This window comes from Ochlerotatus camptorhynchus, unplaced genomic scaffold (genome assembly GCF_037179485.1).
Source record: "Ochlerotatus camptorhynchus isolate MF236.1 unplaced genomic scaffold, CSIRO-AGI_Acam_v1.1 ptg000137l, whole genome shotgun sequence".
NCBI classification, from domain to species: domain Eukaryota; kingdom Metazoa; phylum Arthropoda; class Insecta; order Diptera; family Culicidae; genus Ochlerotatus; species Ochlerotatus camptorhynchus.
The window spans coordinates 720,208-738,010 of record NW_027040627.1 but is presented as its reverse complement, the minus strand read 5'-3'; the positions used below and the strand labels follow the sequence as shown (position 1 = coordinate 738,010).

The 17,803-nt window shown below is 37.8% G+C and overlaps 1 protein-coding gene across 6 annotated transcripts in view; it reads left to right on the top strand.

Annotated features, from left to right (window-relative positions):
• Positions 1–17,803, top strand: part of LOC135700496 (sex determination protein fruitless-like) — a 790,809-nt gene that overhangs the window by 518,728 nt on the left and 254,278 nt on the right. The gene's annotated exons all lie outside the window — the stretch shown is intronic.

The window sequence follows — 17,803 nt, the reverse complement described above, 5'->3', positions numbered from 1 at the left end:
GATTCCATCAGATTATCACTTAAAAACTATGACTGCGATATGGAATGATTTCTATAGTAATTTCACATACTTAGTACTTGATAAAACTTTGCTTCGAACGTGGCTAGTGATAGGTAAGATGTATATGAATATTGTCTGATATATTTCATGGTGAAAAACTGTTGATACGTCATGGGTGCGAACAGACATCTAGAAACTAATGGAAAATCATATAAGTTTGCACTATGCGAAAATTCAGTAAAATATACCTGTTTTCATGATGACTATTGCTCACTTAAAGATATATCTTATAAGATAATCATGGAGTTGCTTTTAACGATTTTTGACGTTTGGTGATATGTCGCGTGTAAGCAGCCACTTAGAAACTATTGGACAGTCATATGACTTTGCAGTATAGGAAAACATGTAATGGAATGGCTTCCTTTGATTTGAGAGGTTTAAAGATTGTAAACAGATCTATCCTAATCATTGCATAGTCATATAGATTTTCCTTTGAAGAAATCCAACAACAAACATTTGTTTTGGCATGGTTTTCTGGGATGAATATCGCTCCCAATAAAATACATCTTACATGATTGTTCTTTATACATTATTGAAACAATTTGCAACGATGTTATCGTACACTCATTAAAATTATTAGTCGAACTAAATATTGCTAACAACAATGATACTCTATTGAATAATCTTTGTTTGTTATTGTTCCATAAGATAAGATGTTCCGAAAAAGAATGTATTGAGATTGAAAAAGAAATGATTCTACTGCAATATTTATTTGCTCAGATTCTAATTGTAACCCTTCTACACGGATAATTCAGATTCCAGCACTAGTACTCGAACTTCATTCACCAGTTCCATGAGCTCATATAATGTAGTCGTTGTTTTATTGCACACAGGAGCATTAAGAAAGATTTGAATACACGACACCACCTAAACGGAGCATACATTTGTCAGTGTTATTTTTCTTCACTCTAGCAAAACGAGCATAACGTTGCACTACATTCCATGTCGGGAGAGCTGTTCTTACTTCATGCTAATTGAACGAGCTCAATATTGTAATCAGCCGTGGCCTAGTGGAATCGAGCGCAGACACCGAAAGCATCACACCTCAACAGTTTTGGATCGAATCTCAAATCAGCCCTGAGCAGTTATATTTGTACCTGTCTACGAGTACGAATGTAGAATTTGTTCCTCGCTGATCGTTGTTAACAGCAGAGAAATGAGTACCTGTTCGGGAATGTGGAGCGTTTCCTACCTGTCGCTTCGAACGAGACAATATAAATTTTTTAGGATCTTCCTTTACATGAACGTCGTCCTTAGCGAGAGATTAATCACCACAAATCATGCATTCAGCCGGCATGTAGCAATTTTTGGTTCCGTGACCTGGCACTTACGGCACTGGGTGAGGTTTTGGAAATTTCCAACAGTCTTCCTGAAGTGTCCCCGTGAATCGCCAGGACGAGATTTCATTTTCATTTTGATGACTTGAACAGGCTCAACTCCAAGTAATTTAGTCAATTCATCTTTGATCTGATCCAGGGCAGACTTTTCAAGACAACCTTGAACAGAGTTTCAGTTTTTTTGTCATAAGTAAAGAATGTGTGTTGCTTTTTAGCTTAAAATGAACGAAGTTCAATAGGTCCTTGCGAAGTGCATGGAAATCGGAAGTGGGGAACCTTTTCCTTTTTGGCATTAAGCTAAGAATGTATAATGGAATTTTTACATGGATGATGTTCTCATCATTCGTAAGCATATCAAATTAATTGCTAAATTGAATTCCATCAGAAGGGGGATCAAGAGATTACCCTTTTCTTTTGCGCTTAGGCGCCATGGCGACAGAACTAAGTTTCTCCAAATCGACTTCAAAGAAGATCACTATAAGAATCCAAAAGATCGAAGATGAATTTTCCAAGTCGATGGCCAAACAGGATAACCTTGGGTAGGGTCCAAACAAGGATCGAAGAGGAATAAAAGTCAAGCTCCGTAACGTGGGTAGATCACCTTTTCGTGGTACGTTACGGGATGTAAGATCTACCACCGATTCCTAGTCCTGACTACTTCAAACTAGGGGAACAGGATTTTTCGGTTACCCAAGGAACACATCTTAGTTCTTGTTACTTTTTATGCCTTGTTGATAGTGACAATACTTGGCTTTGTCCACCGAGGGTGATCTTGAAACGAGGGAAAAAAATGAGTTAGTTAGTCTTCATCTATGTGATTCCTAATCTTCTATTCGTTGTTTTCTAGTTTGAAGTGGTTAAGACTAGGGTTCTGATGCATGGTCATTATCGGTGTCGCACCTTAATTTTGTTGCTAAGGAATCCAATTTTGACTGACAAATGGGCGCACCTTTGGAGGGTGTTTCAGCACTCCGAAGGGTATAAATAGCAGGAACTTTCAGTTAGAGTCGGATCCTAACGATAAATGCAAGAATGGCAGTTGTAAAATTAATCGAATACTTCATCATTTCTCAATAGTAATGGAGTAACACGGCACGCACTAAACTAAGGTCACGGGATATACTACAATAGATCAAATTACTGGTCGCAGTAGTGTTATGTCCCGAACAGAGGGAAAACACAGAGTCAAAAAAAAAAAGCTGAAAAGTGCTGTTTAAATTTGTTTTAGCTTTAGGTAGAAGTAACACTTCCTTCAGCGAAAAGCAAATAGATCTGCACGGCAAGAGAGCACGATGCAGACAATATTCACGTTTGTATTTATTATAAACTAGTCGTGGTTTGATTGAAATAATACAATAACATGAACTTACCCATAGAGTTCTGCTCGATTATGTTAGCAAATGTTTAGTAATAATCAATTAGATTTCAGAGACATCTAGCTTTAGTAGAGAGCACTGAAGTATAAACAATATTTGTGTGAAAAGCTTTATTATGTAGGCAGCAAGCAATGTATCAAAAATTTCGAAAACTCATGAGTATGATACCGGCTTTCCCCGGGGAGTTGAAAAAATAATGGAATAAGAATAAAATTTATATAAACATTGGAAGTTTTATGTTAAATTAGAATTTTAACCCATCTGGATTTTACTATTTTCAAATCTTTTGCCATGCAGTGTGATCGGTTGATATGAATATGGCTCAAATAAAATAGATTTGGTACAATTGAAAAGGAACGAACATTCAAATAATTTCCAAATTATATTTCATTCACTGCCAATTTCACATTTTGAGACACAAAGCCAACCAAATAATTTCTATCGTTTTCAATTGAATTTATTTAATTGGCCTTCTCTTTAAAGCGCTAGAGTTCTATCGAAGTAGCTTGTGAAAATTCCTCATAAATTTTCAAAGGCACTGAGTAAGGAGTTACAAAACTATAAACTTCTCTTATTCCAATATAAAATATTAGCCCTTGCTCCTTATTATTTCATCAAATTTCATGCGTCATTTTCGTTCTAGTGAAAATGTTATAAAATTACAATCGCATTGCAATTTGAAAGTACAGAAGTGATGTTGAAAAGTGCATTAAGCGAAAATTTTCAAATTTATATCCATTGCATGTGGTGCCGACTGTTCTAACCTATGCGTAGTTACGCTTAGCTAAGTTTATTTACCTTTTCGTTCCTCTGTCCTCGATAGGAAATATCCATCTAATTCAAGACGATCATTTCAAAACTTACTAATTACGCGTCAATCAAGTATTGCGCTACTGCTTGATTGAAAGTTTCATTACATTATCAATGGTGTATATTTGGATCGATAATGTGTTGGAGCGGAGCTTATCATGTGTGAAAGTGGCTTCGGAATGTTTGCGTTCTTGAAATGGGCTATTGATATTGTGGGGTGCTGCCACCTTCTAACTCCCGGGTTCAAGCTTCTTTGCCTTCATAAGAAATGATTCCAGGTAGATTTTATCCATAATACCACTGCCAGGCAGTGGGAGTTAGGTCAAGGGCAAATCTTCATTCTAATCTACGATTCCACATACTATTAATAACCTTTTACACATCAGAATGAATTGTGCATATGTTTAGGATCAACAAACATTTTCAGGCGCAAAGGAGCAACAGCATCGAGCTGATAACGATTAATTCCAAAATCTGAAGACTGCTTTGAATACTGTATGTTTAGGTATAGGGAGCAACAACGAACAGATAAACTACTTACAGCTTCTATTTATTAAATGCTTGATATAATGATTGTCAGCAACGCCGGAGGGGTCGTAGAGTTTTCTGCATCTCTCTTAAGTAAGTGTCGGACTAACAGTCCTCCCCTTTCCCCACCAGATGCAAGGAAGTGGCCAGAACAGCTCTGGTCTGTTGGAGGGAAACACATCCTTTATCTAAGAGGTAGTAATTAATCACACTTTCTAAGGATCATGCAAACGGCTTAGGAGCCCTTAAAAAAGAGGACGGTTCTTTTACCTTAACTACTAAAGAAACATTGGAAGTAATGATGCAATCTCACTTCCCAGGGTATTTGCCTACTACTTCCACTATATCTGTTGTAAATTTCGCTAGAGGTCATGACTCAGTAAATGGATCAAGACAGTCCAATGAAGAGGCAAAAAATCTAGCTAGTGTAATGTTTACTAATTCTAAAGTTGCATGGGCTATAGACTCTTTTGAACCATTCAAATCTCCAGGTTTGGATGGAATTTATCCAATTTTAATTCAAAAGTGTAAAACAGTATTGATTCCGGCCTTAGTAAGTTTACTTAAAGCAAGCTTTTTGCTTAGATACATTCCTACAACGTGGCGACAAGTTCGAGTAGTATTTATACCAAAGGCTAATAAAAAAGACAAGTCTTCTCCCAAATCATTCAGACCTATCAGTTTGTCGTCAATTTTCCTTAAATTAATGGAGAAGATAATAGATGAACATATCAAATCTGAAATTCTTCCAAAAATACCAATGAGTAAAGCTCAATTTGCTTATCAACCAGGCAAATCAACAATTACAGAATTACACACTCTTGTCTCAAAAATCGAAAAATCCTTCGAAGCAAAGGAGGTATTAATGGCTGCCTTTCTTGATATTGAAGAAGCATTTGATAATGCATCTTTTAAATCAATGGAAACTGCCATGAAAAGACGTGGGTTTAATGAAAGCGTAATATATTGGATAGTAGAAATGTTATCGAATCGTGAAATAACATCAAATCTTGGAGAGTCAACCATAAAGGTAACAGCTGCTAAAGGCTGTCCTCAAGGAGGCGTCCTCTCTCCTCTTCTATGGTCGCTAGTAGTAGGCGAGCTTTTTATTAGTCTTGAATCGCTAGGGTTTGAAATTATTGGGTTTGCGGATGATATAGTGATAATAGTCCACGGAAAATTTGATGAAATCATATCAAGCAGAATGCAGACGGCATTAAATGTAGCTACACTGTGGTGCAAGAATGAAGGATTGAAAATAAATCCTTCAAAAACAACGATTGTACCCTTTACAAAAAGACGAAAAGTCTTATTTTCAAAACTTTCTTTGGAAGGAACAGAATTAAAATATTCTTCGGAAGTAAAATATTTAGGAGTAACTTTAGATAGCAAGCTCTATTGGAATGTACATTTAGAACAAGTAATAAAAAAAGCAACCAATGCTCTTTGGATTAGTAAAAGGACGTTTGGTAAGAAATGGGGACTCAAACCTAAAATGTTACATTGGATTTATTCGGCTATAGTAAAACCAAGAATAATTTATGCATCACTAGTTTGGTGGCCAAAAACAGTGCAAAAAACAGCTCAACAAAGACTTGAAAAACTGCAGAGGTTGGCCACTACCTCCATAACTGGAGCAATGCGCAGTACTCCATCTAAAGCCTTAGAAGCTTTGCTTAATCTTCTTCCTTTACATCAATTCATTCAACTGGATGCAATGAAGAATGCTCTCAGACTCAGACGAACAAAAGAGCTCTTTGAAGGAGATCTTAAAAATCATATGAGCATCTTGAAAGAGATTCAATTAAGTCCACTAATTTTAAAGAATGAAGATTTTAGTAGTCGTCTAGTCTAGTCTAGTCTACACATAAAGAATGAAGATTTTATGGCAAAAACTCATGAATTCAACCATCTATTTAATGAGTTTAATACAACACGCAATGATTGGGAGACTGGAGGGCCGTTGATTCGTCCTGGGTCTATAACATTCTACACGGATGGCTCAAAACAGGATAACAGGGTAGGGGCAGGAATAACAGGTCCCGGAATTAACTGTTCTGTAGCAATGGGTAAATGGCCAACAGTATTCCAAGCAGAAATATTTGCGATTCTAGAATGTGTAGAAATATGTTTAAAAAGAAATTATAGGAATGCAAACATATGCATTTTCTCGGACAGCCAAGCAGCATTGAATGCCCTTAAATCAATGATCTACACTTCAAAGTTAGTGTGGGAATGCTATAATCAACTTCAGAAATTGTCCTGTCGTAACAAGGTAAATCTATATTGGGTTCCTGGTCATTGCGGCATTGAAGGAAATGAAAAAGCTGATCAATTAGCAAAGCTTGGCTCATCCCAGAAATTTATTGGTCCCGAACCATTTATTGGTCTATCGCCTTCTAATCTGAAAATGGAATTAAAGAACTGGGAAAAAAGCAAGGTACAATCCAATTGGAATAATACCTCAACAGCCCGGCAATCTAAACAATTCATTAAGCCCAACGTTTTGAGTACGCAAAGGTTACTCAATCTTTCCAAAAAAGATTTAAGCACCTACACTGGATTAATAACAGGACATTGTCCTAGTAGATAGATGTCGCTTTTGTTATTTGGAGAGCGAAAGCTCTGAACATTTATTGTGTGATTGCACTGCTTTATTTAATAAACGATGCAGATTTCTTGATAAAGGACTCACCGTACCTGAAGAAATTTGGACCAGTATACCCAATAAAGTTGTAAACTTCATTCGAAGTGCAATTCCATATTGGGATAATGCCGATGATCAATGATGAAGATCACTCTACATAGTGGTTGATCATCAAAACACACGGCAAATAGTAAAAAGAGGATACACCACAATAGATCAAAACACTGGTCGCAGTGGTAAATGTCCACGACACGGAAAAAAAAAATTAATCACAAATTACTATCTAACAGCATCGGATGAAGGTGGGTCTCCTTCTTAAGAACAATTTGGAGCTCGTACCACCTAGGACATTGTGCAACCTGGTTTATGCTATGCTATGCTATGCTAACTGAGCTTAATGATGTTTTCGTAGGACAATAAGATTTGAATTGACAATGAAAACGTATACAATAAATTGAGAAAAAAAAAACATTGATAGACATTATCGATAATGTCACTAAAATATATTAACAACTTATTTCATGTTATTGACATTCTAAGCATTGGGATATAATTTAGTTAAAATCAAGTTGCATTAAATAGATGTATAAAACCAAATATATATTTCATATTGACTCCCCCTCTTGCGTTTTTTGCATTATTATTGTGTTGTAAATAGGAAACTACATCCAAATGTCTGATACTGAGTTTGCTATAAATGAGTAAAGAAAACTCGTTTATGATCAGTTGTGTTGCAACCCAACTGTGCACAAGAGTTACTTAGTTTTTTTTTAAAACGGCTAATGATCAGAAAATTCGAAGGGTGTCGGTTTTCCCGAATTTCCCCTAGTATCAACAAAGGGTTTCCTCCCTGCCAACAGATTGAGTTCCCCTCGCCTTACTCCGCTCCGAAGGCCACTCCGCGACGGAATACGGCAAGTGGAAATCTCCACGGAGTGTAACCTATCATCTATGTCTATTGGTTCAAACTACGCATTGCCTTGCATTTGGTGAAGTGAAGAACCCCGATGGAAGCATTAGGAAAGCAGCCGGGGAGCGCGAGGTGAGTCAAAAGTGGAGTGTTTTATATTAAAATTGAAAACCCATACCATATGCGTGTGCATGATACGGCGAATGCTTTTTCACCATACCTCTGAGAGGCTGCCTACATTTATCGCTACCGATCCCGGGAGGATCATTATCCAGCAGGGAGCAGAGAAACAAGAAGACCACTACCAAATTCAAAAAATAACAGCCGCAGCAGCACCTCATCGAAGCCGAGAAGTCTAATAGAGGATAATTAGACTTCCGTTCGGACGCAAAATAGATTCGGCCAACTGTCAAATGCTGCTTGATAGCCCATAGCCGAGATAACACTCCACTTGTGGGTTGGTGGCGCTAGCAACTGCTTCTTCTTCTTCTTCTGGCGTGCTATTGGAGTTTTCCTCGGGCAATACAGAAAATGAGCCGAAAATGGAGGCAATACCCAAGTAGAAGCAAAAAACCTCAAAGAGGAAAAAGAGGTGTTAGTTTTTCTGGACTATTAGAGCACCTGTTTCGCGGGAGAGGTTCAGGCTTTTGAAGACCACAAAAGGTGTTAATACCCTCCGGTACATCTCTGGAGCAAACCGGCGTTATCAGGCAGAGAGGGAGAGACAGAGATCCAACCCGTTTGTCAATGAACTCTCCGCGATATGAATTGCTAAATTCTTCTTCACTAGCTGGGTGGGTTGTTTAATGGAGATCGAAAAAGCATTTGGAGGAAATTGCCAATAATTAGAGGATCGTTATCTCAAACCCTGGGAACTTGATGCACGTTCTGATTCACGGTAATGATATTCGCTTCTGGAAACGAAAAGTCAGTCAACTGTGCCGATCGTGAGATATTTCGCACAGACTTTCCCTACCGGCTGTAATTGCGCTCTCGTTACATCCTCGTCATTGGCGTCGTCGAAGGTATGGGGTCATTTTTATGTAACCGCCAAAGCCGCCAAATAGGCTAGATTGTACCAATCAATCTATCAAACGTTCCGGCTGATGCGCGCGCACAGTTTGGGTTTGCGAGTGAGTGAGCAAGCAAGCAAGCAAGCGCACTCGTTGGTTGGTTGTAAATTATATTGAGCTTTGCGCCACTTACAACACTTCCCGCGGCCAGCGGCGACGGGGGGCAGGTAGACCTCGGATATCGCATGGCGAATTATAGTTTGCCAAGTGATGGCACTCGGGGCAATTGGTGGCACTCGTAGCGAGGTTATAAAGCGTTCTACAAGTCTGAATCATGGTCTAAAGAACCGCCACAAAACCAAAAATTAAAAAAAAATGCATGATAAATGTTTTCTGTCAAGGAGATTCTTCATATTCATCCAGGGATTTCTTCTTTGGCTCTGCTGAGACTTGCTCGTGCGTTGTTTACAATTTATATAATGCCATCAATAGACGGACCTGCCTGCCTTCCACCGGTATGAACTTTCCTCACTACGCCACTGTCGTGGGGACCCACCAAAGTTCGGGCGCAAATTTTCGCAGGGTCCCCACGACGGAAACCCATAAATCGCCTCATTTTTGTCTAATTAATACTGCGAACCCTAGAAGATTAGAAACACCGAGCACCACCACCTTTCGGGGAGGCCATCATTCAGAGCTTGTGGCCAGCGGAGAAAGGGGAAAACGAGCGCGAACCTACTAAATCACTTTATTTTCCTTTTGTTTGCAAAATAGCTAGAAAACAACACAAGTGGGCAGGCATGAAACTCTTAAGCTTCGGCTTGGAAGCGAAAGGGAACCCACACAGCAAATGGAAAACCGGTCACCGAACGAATAAAAAAAAAATCGCGACCTGAGAACGTGTCGATGGGTGCGAACTGCCAAAAGGGAGTCTCCAAAATCTTCAAATCCCTCTCCCTCTTTCCTAGTAGGTACCTAACTACCAAGATGCGCGAGGAGCGGATTCGATAGCGGTGCTCCGGTGGTGTGCATGAAGAATAAGAAGACCGCAACTGGCTTGACCGACTAAGTTATGCAACCATCTAAATTCGAGGTTTGCGATTTTTTTTTTCCTACATTGGTGCAACACTTGTACAAGCGCACCAAGACCAAGAGGACTGATCTAACTAACGATCGATCGTTCGGCTCACTGTGTGTTGCGAAGGACCCGAGGTCACACGATGGGCTGAAAGAAGCTGGAAAGTGGGAGTGCGGAGGGGGTGATCGCGTTTGGTGGCCGCGCAACGCGGATAGTGAATTCGATAATATAAAAGGACAACGATAGGTCAAAAATATAAAACATGTTTTAAACATTTGCAGGAGAAGCTGGGGTCAGCTGTAAGTCTGTAAGAGTTAGAAAATCGAGTCATCCCAACCAATTCAAACCTCCCCTACGCGCATTTCAGATTGCGAAAAATCTATGTATTGGAGATGGTTAGAAACTGAAAAGGGCGGAACACACGGGTAGGTTGAAGGGGAACCGCGGGGGTTGCCAAAAAATGATGTGATCATCAACACAAACTGGTCAAATGGGTTTGTTTGGCTGAACGCGCGGTGTTGATATAGGTCCACGAATGGACGGTTGTATGCGTGGCGATTTTTTTTTTGTTTGTTTGCTGGCTGCCATGTGATGGAATGATTAGTTTTGTTCACATTACATGGCCTCTTATTGGAACTGACTGCCCGTTCGGTCGATCGCTGGATGTGGCTGCGAATACAGACCGAAACAAACGACTGTGACAAAGACGACGGCATTGGTGGGTACCTACCGAAAATGATGATCATGATCTGTCAGCCAGCCAGCCAGCGCAGCAGATCGGTTGGTGATGGCATAGCCCCGCAGGAATTTAGACAATGTTTTATCGCCTTTGCTCATTGCGAAACTGGTTGTTGGGTGTAGGTCTCTCGGCAGCCCCTGATGAACAGATCGATTTCGGACAAACGTGTTGTTTGTTTGACATTTCAGAGAGCTGGGTGTCTGGCCATTTGGCCGAACGCCATTTGGCCGAACGCCATTTGGCCGAATTCCGTTTGGCCGAATACTTGAAAGAAATTTCCAATTTTTGAACCCTACTAGATTCCTAAATGGCAGACATTACATAGCTGTTTTTCAGGAAAGTTGACTCGTTTGGTGCGATCATTACATTTTTATCTATAAATTATAAATATGGCTAAGATTGGAGACACTTGGTGAAACCTTTTCATTACACTATATTATATAAACCATTAATTTCATCGCATATTATTGTTACATTAATTCTTTCATAACTCGAAGCGTTTGGTACGGTATGTCCGACCATCCTTCCACCCCTGTAGATTCACGAAATGCATCGATGTTTGAATATATTTATTTAAACTCGATTCATTTCGCAGAATCATCTTTGCGGAAAATGCAACGCAGTAGGCCTGGCCGTTTTGATGTGTGTGTCATATAAAATATGTGATACAAACATCAATGTTGACAAGAAACATTTTTAGGGGTCATCTAACCTAATCATTTTCCAGGATGCTTTTTCGAAGTGGCGATTAGATTAGATTAGACTACTAGATTCCTAAATGGCGGCCCTGTCGACTTCTTTTTTCACTTTCCACAATTCTGATTTTTGACATATGGAATTGTTTGTCAAATTGTATATTGTATAAAACCGAAGACTACAAATCAAGAAGACTGGCAACTGTTCCTTTCTCCCATACAAATGTCAAACTTCACTGATAAAGGTACGTTTAGACTATCTGATTTTTTGGTCTGATTCGAGCGGACTGCTCGATAATTTTGTCGGATGCAATGTTCGGATGCGTTCACACTTTTTCGACAGGATGATTAGATTTGACGTTTGATTTGTCTAACGAAATAGGTTTGCGTTTAATTTTCATTCGACTCATTCAGCAAAATAGCCGCAAGTTAGGTGAAAATATTAGTTTTTTTTCTCCTAAAATTTCACGGATTTGAACCGCTAATACTTGATTTGTGTTTTGATGGCATCCAGCAGCAACCATAATAAAATGTGTATGGTTATTTTGCTTAACGACGTCACCAGGGTACCATTCAAACCATTTGTGGAATAGTTCAATCATTTGGGTTATCGTTCGGGTATGGTATTTTTTATTAGTGAAGGTAAACCGATTTCACTATTCAATAATGTCCTGTGTATGGTTTGACTGATTTTTATTTTCCAGTGTGGTTGACCGAAAGATGCCTTAATGGCTTGGATTATGGCATGGTCAACAAAACAGTGTTTATATAATACGAAGCATGTATTTTATAAGAATAAGCATGCCAGACAGCGGGTCTGAGAGCCTACATATAATTTTTTTAGAGCTTCAGAGAGGTTCGGAGATCTACTGAGAAATTTGTTGAGCTTCAGGGTAGTTCGTAGATCTTGAGAACAAAACTACAATCAAATTAAAAGAAATTTACATGAATTCATAAAAAAAAAATCATAAGAGAGGTCGTAGCTCTTCAGATAAATGTTCAAAGAAATTTTCAAAACTTCCAGTAAGCAAAAATAATTGTAGATCAATTTGTAAAACTATAAGCGATATTTTGCAAATCTTCCGCGAAATTCGCATAAGAATCTACAGTGACATATAAAGTATTTCACAGAAGTTTGGAGATCAACCGAAACATTATTCAACATCAGAAAATTTCGTAGATCTTCAGAACAAAGCTACAGAACTTTGAAAAAAAAATACTTGACTTCTGAAAAAATCACAAGAATGAAGACCTTCAAGAAAGTGTGCAGATTTTCTGATACATTTTCAGAATCTCAGAAATATCAATGGATCTTCAGTAAAATTTGCAGAACTTCAAGGAAGTTCGGCGATTTCAAAAAAATATTTATACGATTTCAGGATAATTTGTAGATCTTGAGAGAGACACTTAACACTTCAATGAAGCTCAAATATTTTCAGATAAATTTTGACAACTTTAGGTAATTTACAAGTTCTTCAGGGAAATTTTCAGATCTTCAGGGTAGCCCGAGAGCCTACAGAGGAATTTACAAAACATCAGAGAAGTTTGCAGATCAACTGAGAAATTTATTGAGCCTCAAGGTTTTTTTTTTTTTTGTAGATCTTGGGAATATAGCTACGGAGCTTAAGAAAACTTGATAGAACTTTAAAGATATTTTCAAGAATTTGACAGAAAGTTTCACATTTTCAGACAAATGTGAGATCTTCAGAAAAATTCGTTAAATGTCAGCAAAGCACCTCAATGCCAAAAACAAATCGTAGCGAAGTACAAAAGTACAAGATTATGCAGAACTCCATGGAAGTCGGAAATAGATAGAACTAAAGAACTTCAGAGAAGTCCACAGACCTTAAGAGAAGTCCGTAGACCTTCCTTAAGAGAAGTCTGTAGAACGTCAGAAAGTTCATACGTTTTTAGAAAAATTTGCAAAACTTCAGCAAAACTCACAGATCTTCGGGAAAGTTTGCTGATCTTTAGAAGTGTTTACACAACTTTAGAGAAATTCGTAAATCTTCAGATAAATGTTCAGTGAAGTTCAAATATTTTCAGATAAAAGCTTTGCTTTGGGTAATTTCAAAGAATTTCTGATAAATCTGCAGAACTTTATGGAAATCCAAGAATCCACAAAGAAATTTACAGAACTTTAGAAAAGTTCGGAGATCTACTGTTAAATTTATTGAACTTCAGGGCAGTTCGTAGATTCGTAGAAAACTTTACAGAATTTGAAATAAATTTTAGGAAGTTCAGAAAAGTTCAGAGGGTAGATCGTAAATCTACTCAAAAATTATCAGATGTTTAAATAAATTTTCAGAATTTTACTGCGGTTCTTGGATTTTTAGAGACGTTTACTGAACTTCAGGTAAGTTCGCTGATCTTTAGAGATATTTTCACAGCTTCAGAAAAATTAGTAAAACTTCAGAAAACTTCCTAAAAGTTCCGGGAAGCTCAAAAATTTCTAGATAATCTTTTAATTCTTTAGGAAACTGTGTAGATATTCAGAGATATTCGCAGATATTCATTGAATCGTGAAAGTCTACAGAGAAAATTACGGAACTTGCGAGAAGTTCGTAGATTATTATAACTTTTGTGAACATCAGAGATAATTGTTGATCTTCAAGGATCTTAAATCTCCAGGGATTCAGAAACTTTGTAGATTTTTAGGAAAATTTGCAGAACTTCTGAAGAACACACAGAACTTAAAAGAAATCTGTAAAACTACCGAGAAATTCGCAGATCGTCAGGAAAGATTGTTGATATTTAAAGAAATTTTACCGGAGAAGAGAAACAAAACTTCAGGGACGTCCGGAGGTCTTCAAAGAATTATGCAGAATTGAGTTGTTAACAGAAATTTTCAGAACTCAAGGAATCATGTAGATCTAGAGAGAACTTTTCCCACTAGCTTGTCTAAAGTTGGTATCGACATCCTGGCGAAGTTTTGAAATCCACTTTCATCTTCATATTGCAGCTCTTGAAGGACAAGATGAGCCAGATTACTGCCGGTGTTCCTCCTGAGCAACCATTTCCTACTCCACAAAGTTCACCTTCTCCTTCTCATTTTATTTAAAATAATAAAAGCAAATATGTCTGCCGAAACTACACACTAAGATTTTTTTACAGTATACCGTAATTTTTTACCGAATATGGAACAGCTGAACATTCGGTAATCTGTTCGGTATTTTTTTAAATTTACAATCCGTTCGGTAAATTTTGTTCCCTTTGTGAGCAGTCAAAATGTACTGACCAGGACTGTAAATTTTGCTGAATGATCGGTGAAGTTTGCAATATAGCGTTCGGTATAATTTTCACCGAATGGCTGTACTTAATTTGCCTGAATTAATAATTAATAACATGATTTTTATTGAATAAATAATTAATTATTTATTTCTAACAACAAACCTGAAGATTCATTTGACTAATCATTTATTTATTATCTAATAACATACATTTTCATCGTGCGTCCGTATATAAAGTAAGAACCTGACCGTGGTTAGCGACCCAGTAGCGAACCGTGCACAAATTCGCTTTTTGTTGTTGTGGACGAGGTTTTTGTGTAACATTTGGCCATTTAATGTCCATGTCGTCTGAAAGCAATTGGCCCAGAAATGCAAAAGAATTATATAATTAATACTTTCGATGTAAATTGGACGGATTATAGGAAAAAAGTAACATACTTACTAGTCACAAAGGATAGTTGAAGAACACTCAACTTCAAAATGACAGCAAAGCTTTACAGTGTGAAGTGTAAAAATCTGTTCTGTATATTTTACAAAAATCTGGTACATTACTGCTGTTTCTTTTTGTAAAAGATTATGTTTACAGCACATTCGTCACAATGTTTAGAGTATTGTGGAATTGCAGCAATTTACAATTTGAATCAGTAATTTTGATTTACAGTTTTCGGTAGATTTCTATAAATTACGGAAATTCAGCAGTTTTGATTGCTGAAAATTGGTAAATCAATACTTTTTACAAAGCTTTCGGCAAAAATTACATTTTACAGAATGAATCCAGCAAAAAAAGTACCGAATAAGATTTAAGAAATTTGGTGTGTAGAGCAATTTTCCGGTAATTCATGATGGAAGTATTTACTTTTGATTCCTGATACAGTTTTGTTTTGAAATCTAAATTGACAGTTCTTTCGACATGTGCAAGCAGTGTGAACACCAGCAAACAGGAGGGTTCGACAAAGTGTGTCGAAAGTAAATTCGAGTAGATTTTTCATTATGGCGGCGGTGAAAATCGGACCAAGAAATCAGATGGTCTAAACGGACCTCTGTCAATCAAAGGCGGAACTTTGAAGCACAAGTGTTAGTGAGACTGCTCATGAACAGTGACTGCTTTTGCTCTTCAAAATTTCACGGCAATTTGTATCCTAATCCCAGTAATCCTAATCCCAGGTATCCTAATCCCAGGTGGTTTTCCAACTCCAACCGAAAAACTTGTCCTGGTGGTTCAAGTAGAGGATTGAAACTCTGATCGATAACCAGTGAAAGTAACTTTTACCTGTGAACGAGGAACCGAAATATTATTTATTTTGCCTGTTGGAAGTAATCAATTATAAGGAATTGGCAGCTTCCATCACCATTGAGTGAACTTCCGTCATTCTGTAGCTGCTGAAAATTTAATGATTTAAAAAGAAGAAAGAACCGGTACCATCATCACGATCCAACGGAAGGCGTAGCAGGATCTAATATTAAAGTAAATGAATAAGAAAGGTTGAAGGACTGCAATCCTAAACGGTACGTATTGATAAAGAATATTTTTCCATTTAAGATGTTGTCAGAACATGGAACCACCGAATAGTAATCCTCTGCATGCTTTAACTAATTGAATCGACCGACCCCTTCCAGAGAATGATAACAACAGTGTCGGATTGGTCAGTGATTTTCAAATGGTCAGCGAGTACTATGTCAAGTTGCCGAGCATCACAACTTAACCACCCCCCACTATGGCCAGGGGCCAAAGCCGTGCGGAACGAACATACATTTTACTAATGCACCATACGAATGCCCATAAATGCATCACTAAAGGGCTTAGGAAAAGTGGAAGATAGTTTTGTGATAGCAAATTAATGATCGATGAAGGTCCCACCATCATTAGGAATGGCATCATTGCCATAGTTTTAATTTTCAAAACAAATTTACTTACGCATCTGTTAAGTTTCAGCATAAAGCAAAGAAAGAAACGTTTCACTTTTTACGACAATCATAACAAAACCAACAATTGACAGCTATTTATTTCTACCTATGTGTGTGGATGCACTCGTGAATTAACACACACATCATCATACACAGGTTCCACTTTTGCTCAGAAGAGGCGTTGCCGTTTCTGTCTCCTTGATTTTTGGAAGAGTTCCCAGACAACCAGAAAGCACGTATATTCAAAGTTGTTTTCGTGATATACAAACATAGGGGAAATGCAGGTAATGTCGGCCTAAGTGTCCCTAATTTGGGCCCATACATAAATTCAGCAATCAACTAAATTTTCAATAGCAACCGAAAATATCCATTAGTAACGTCCCAATAATGCGTTCATCTAGTTAAAATTGATAAATAGCAGACTTTTAGCGATGGGCCCAAATTAGGGACATGTAGGCCGACATTACCTACATTTCCCCTATATACAAACAAACAGTTCGTATAGAATGCAGAGAAATGGCTTATATGTTCAAAAGTGGAGGCCGTGTATATTAATTTAATTTTAAACGAGTTGATTTAACATCATATACGATTTAATCTGTGATTCTGGGGTTGTCTGGGTTGCCAGTCTTCTCGATTTGTACTCTTCGATAAAACTGAAGTTTTACATTGTCGATGCATTCATTATTCTATTAAAGATAAGGTTTTCGTAATGTAATTGGTATTTTTTTAGCCACCCTTTTTAACATGAGCAGCTCTTTGGATTGTTGATGATCTTATTCGTTTTGCACTGTAAGCGCAGCTTGTCAGAAAATTAAGACAAATCAACAGACAAAAATTAGAGATTTATCCTTCTTCTAAACATGAGCAGTTCTTTGGAGTTTTGTTGTTCGGCATTCGGCCTAATGACTTTTGGCCAAATGCCATCGGGCTAAATGACCCATTCGGCCAAATGGCATTTGGCCAAACGGAATTCGGCCAAATGACCTGGCACCGGTGGCTTGATTGTTACACGCTATTTCAAAAGTTTCAGGTTCAGATCGGTCCAAACTAAACCTATTCAAGAATGTGTAAACTTAATTGGGAGTGACAAGTTACATTTCAAACATAGGCCAACATGTTGTTGTTTGTTACATTCGCGTTAACATTGTGTCCGCTAAAAGTTATTTTTAATTCGTTTGACTGTAGTTTTTAATCGTTTTTTCAACGTTGACGTATTTTCTGGACCTGCTTTCATCGCTAAATTGTGGAGTTGATTTGTGAGTTTGCTGTTTTGGACGATTCCGAAGTATTTAATTTTCAACCACATTCCTGTATTCGGGCTAACGCTATCATTTGTTGCTGTTCACTGAGTTTTGTTTTGTTCGCTGTAAAGATGGAGAAAAAACAATGCGGAGAATGCCAGTTGGAAATCAACGAAATCGAGCCGTTGCGCTGCGGCTTTTGTGAGGTTTACTTCCACATCAGGATGCAAT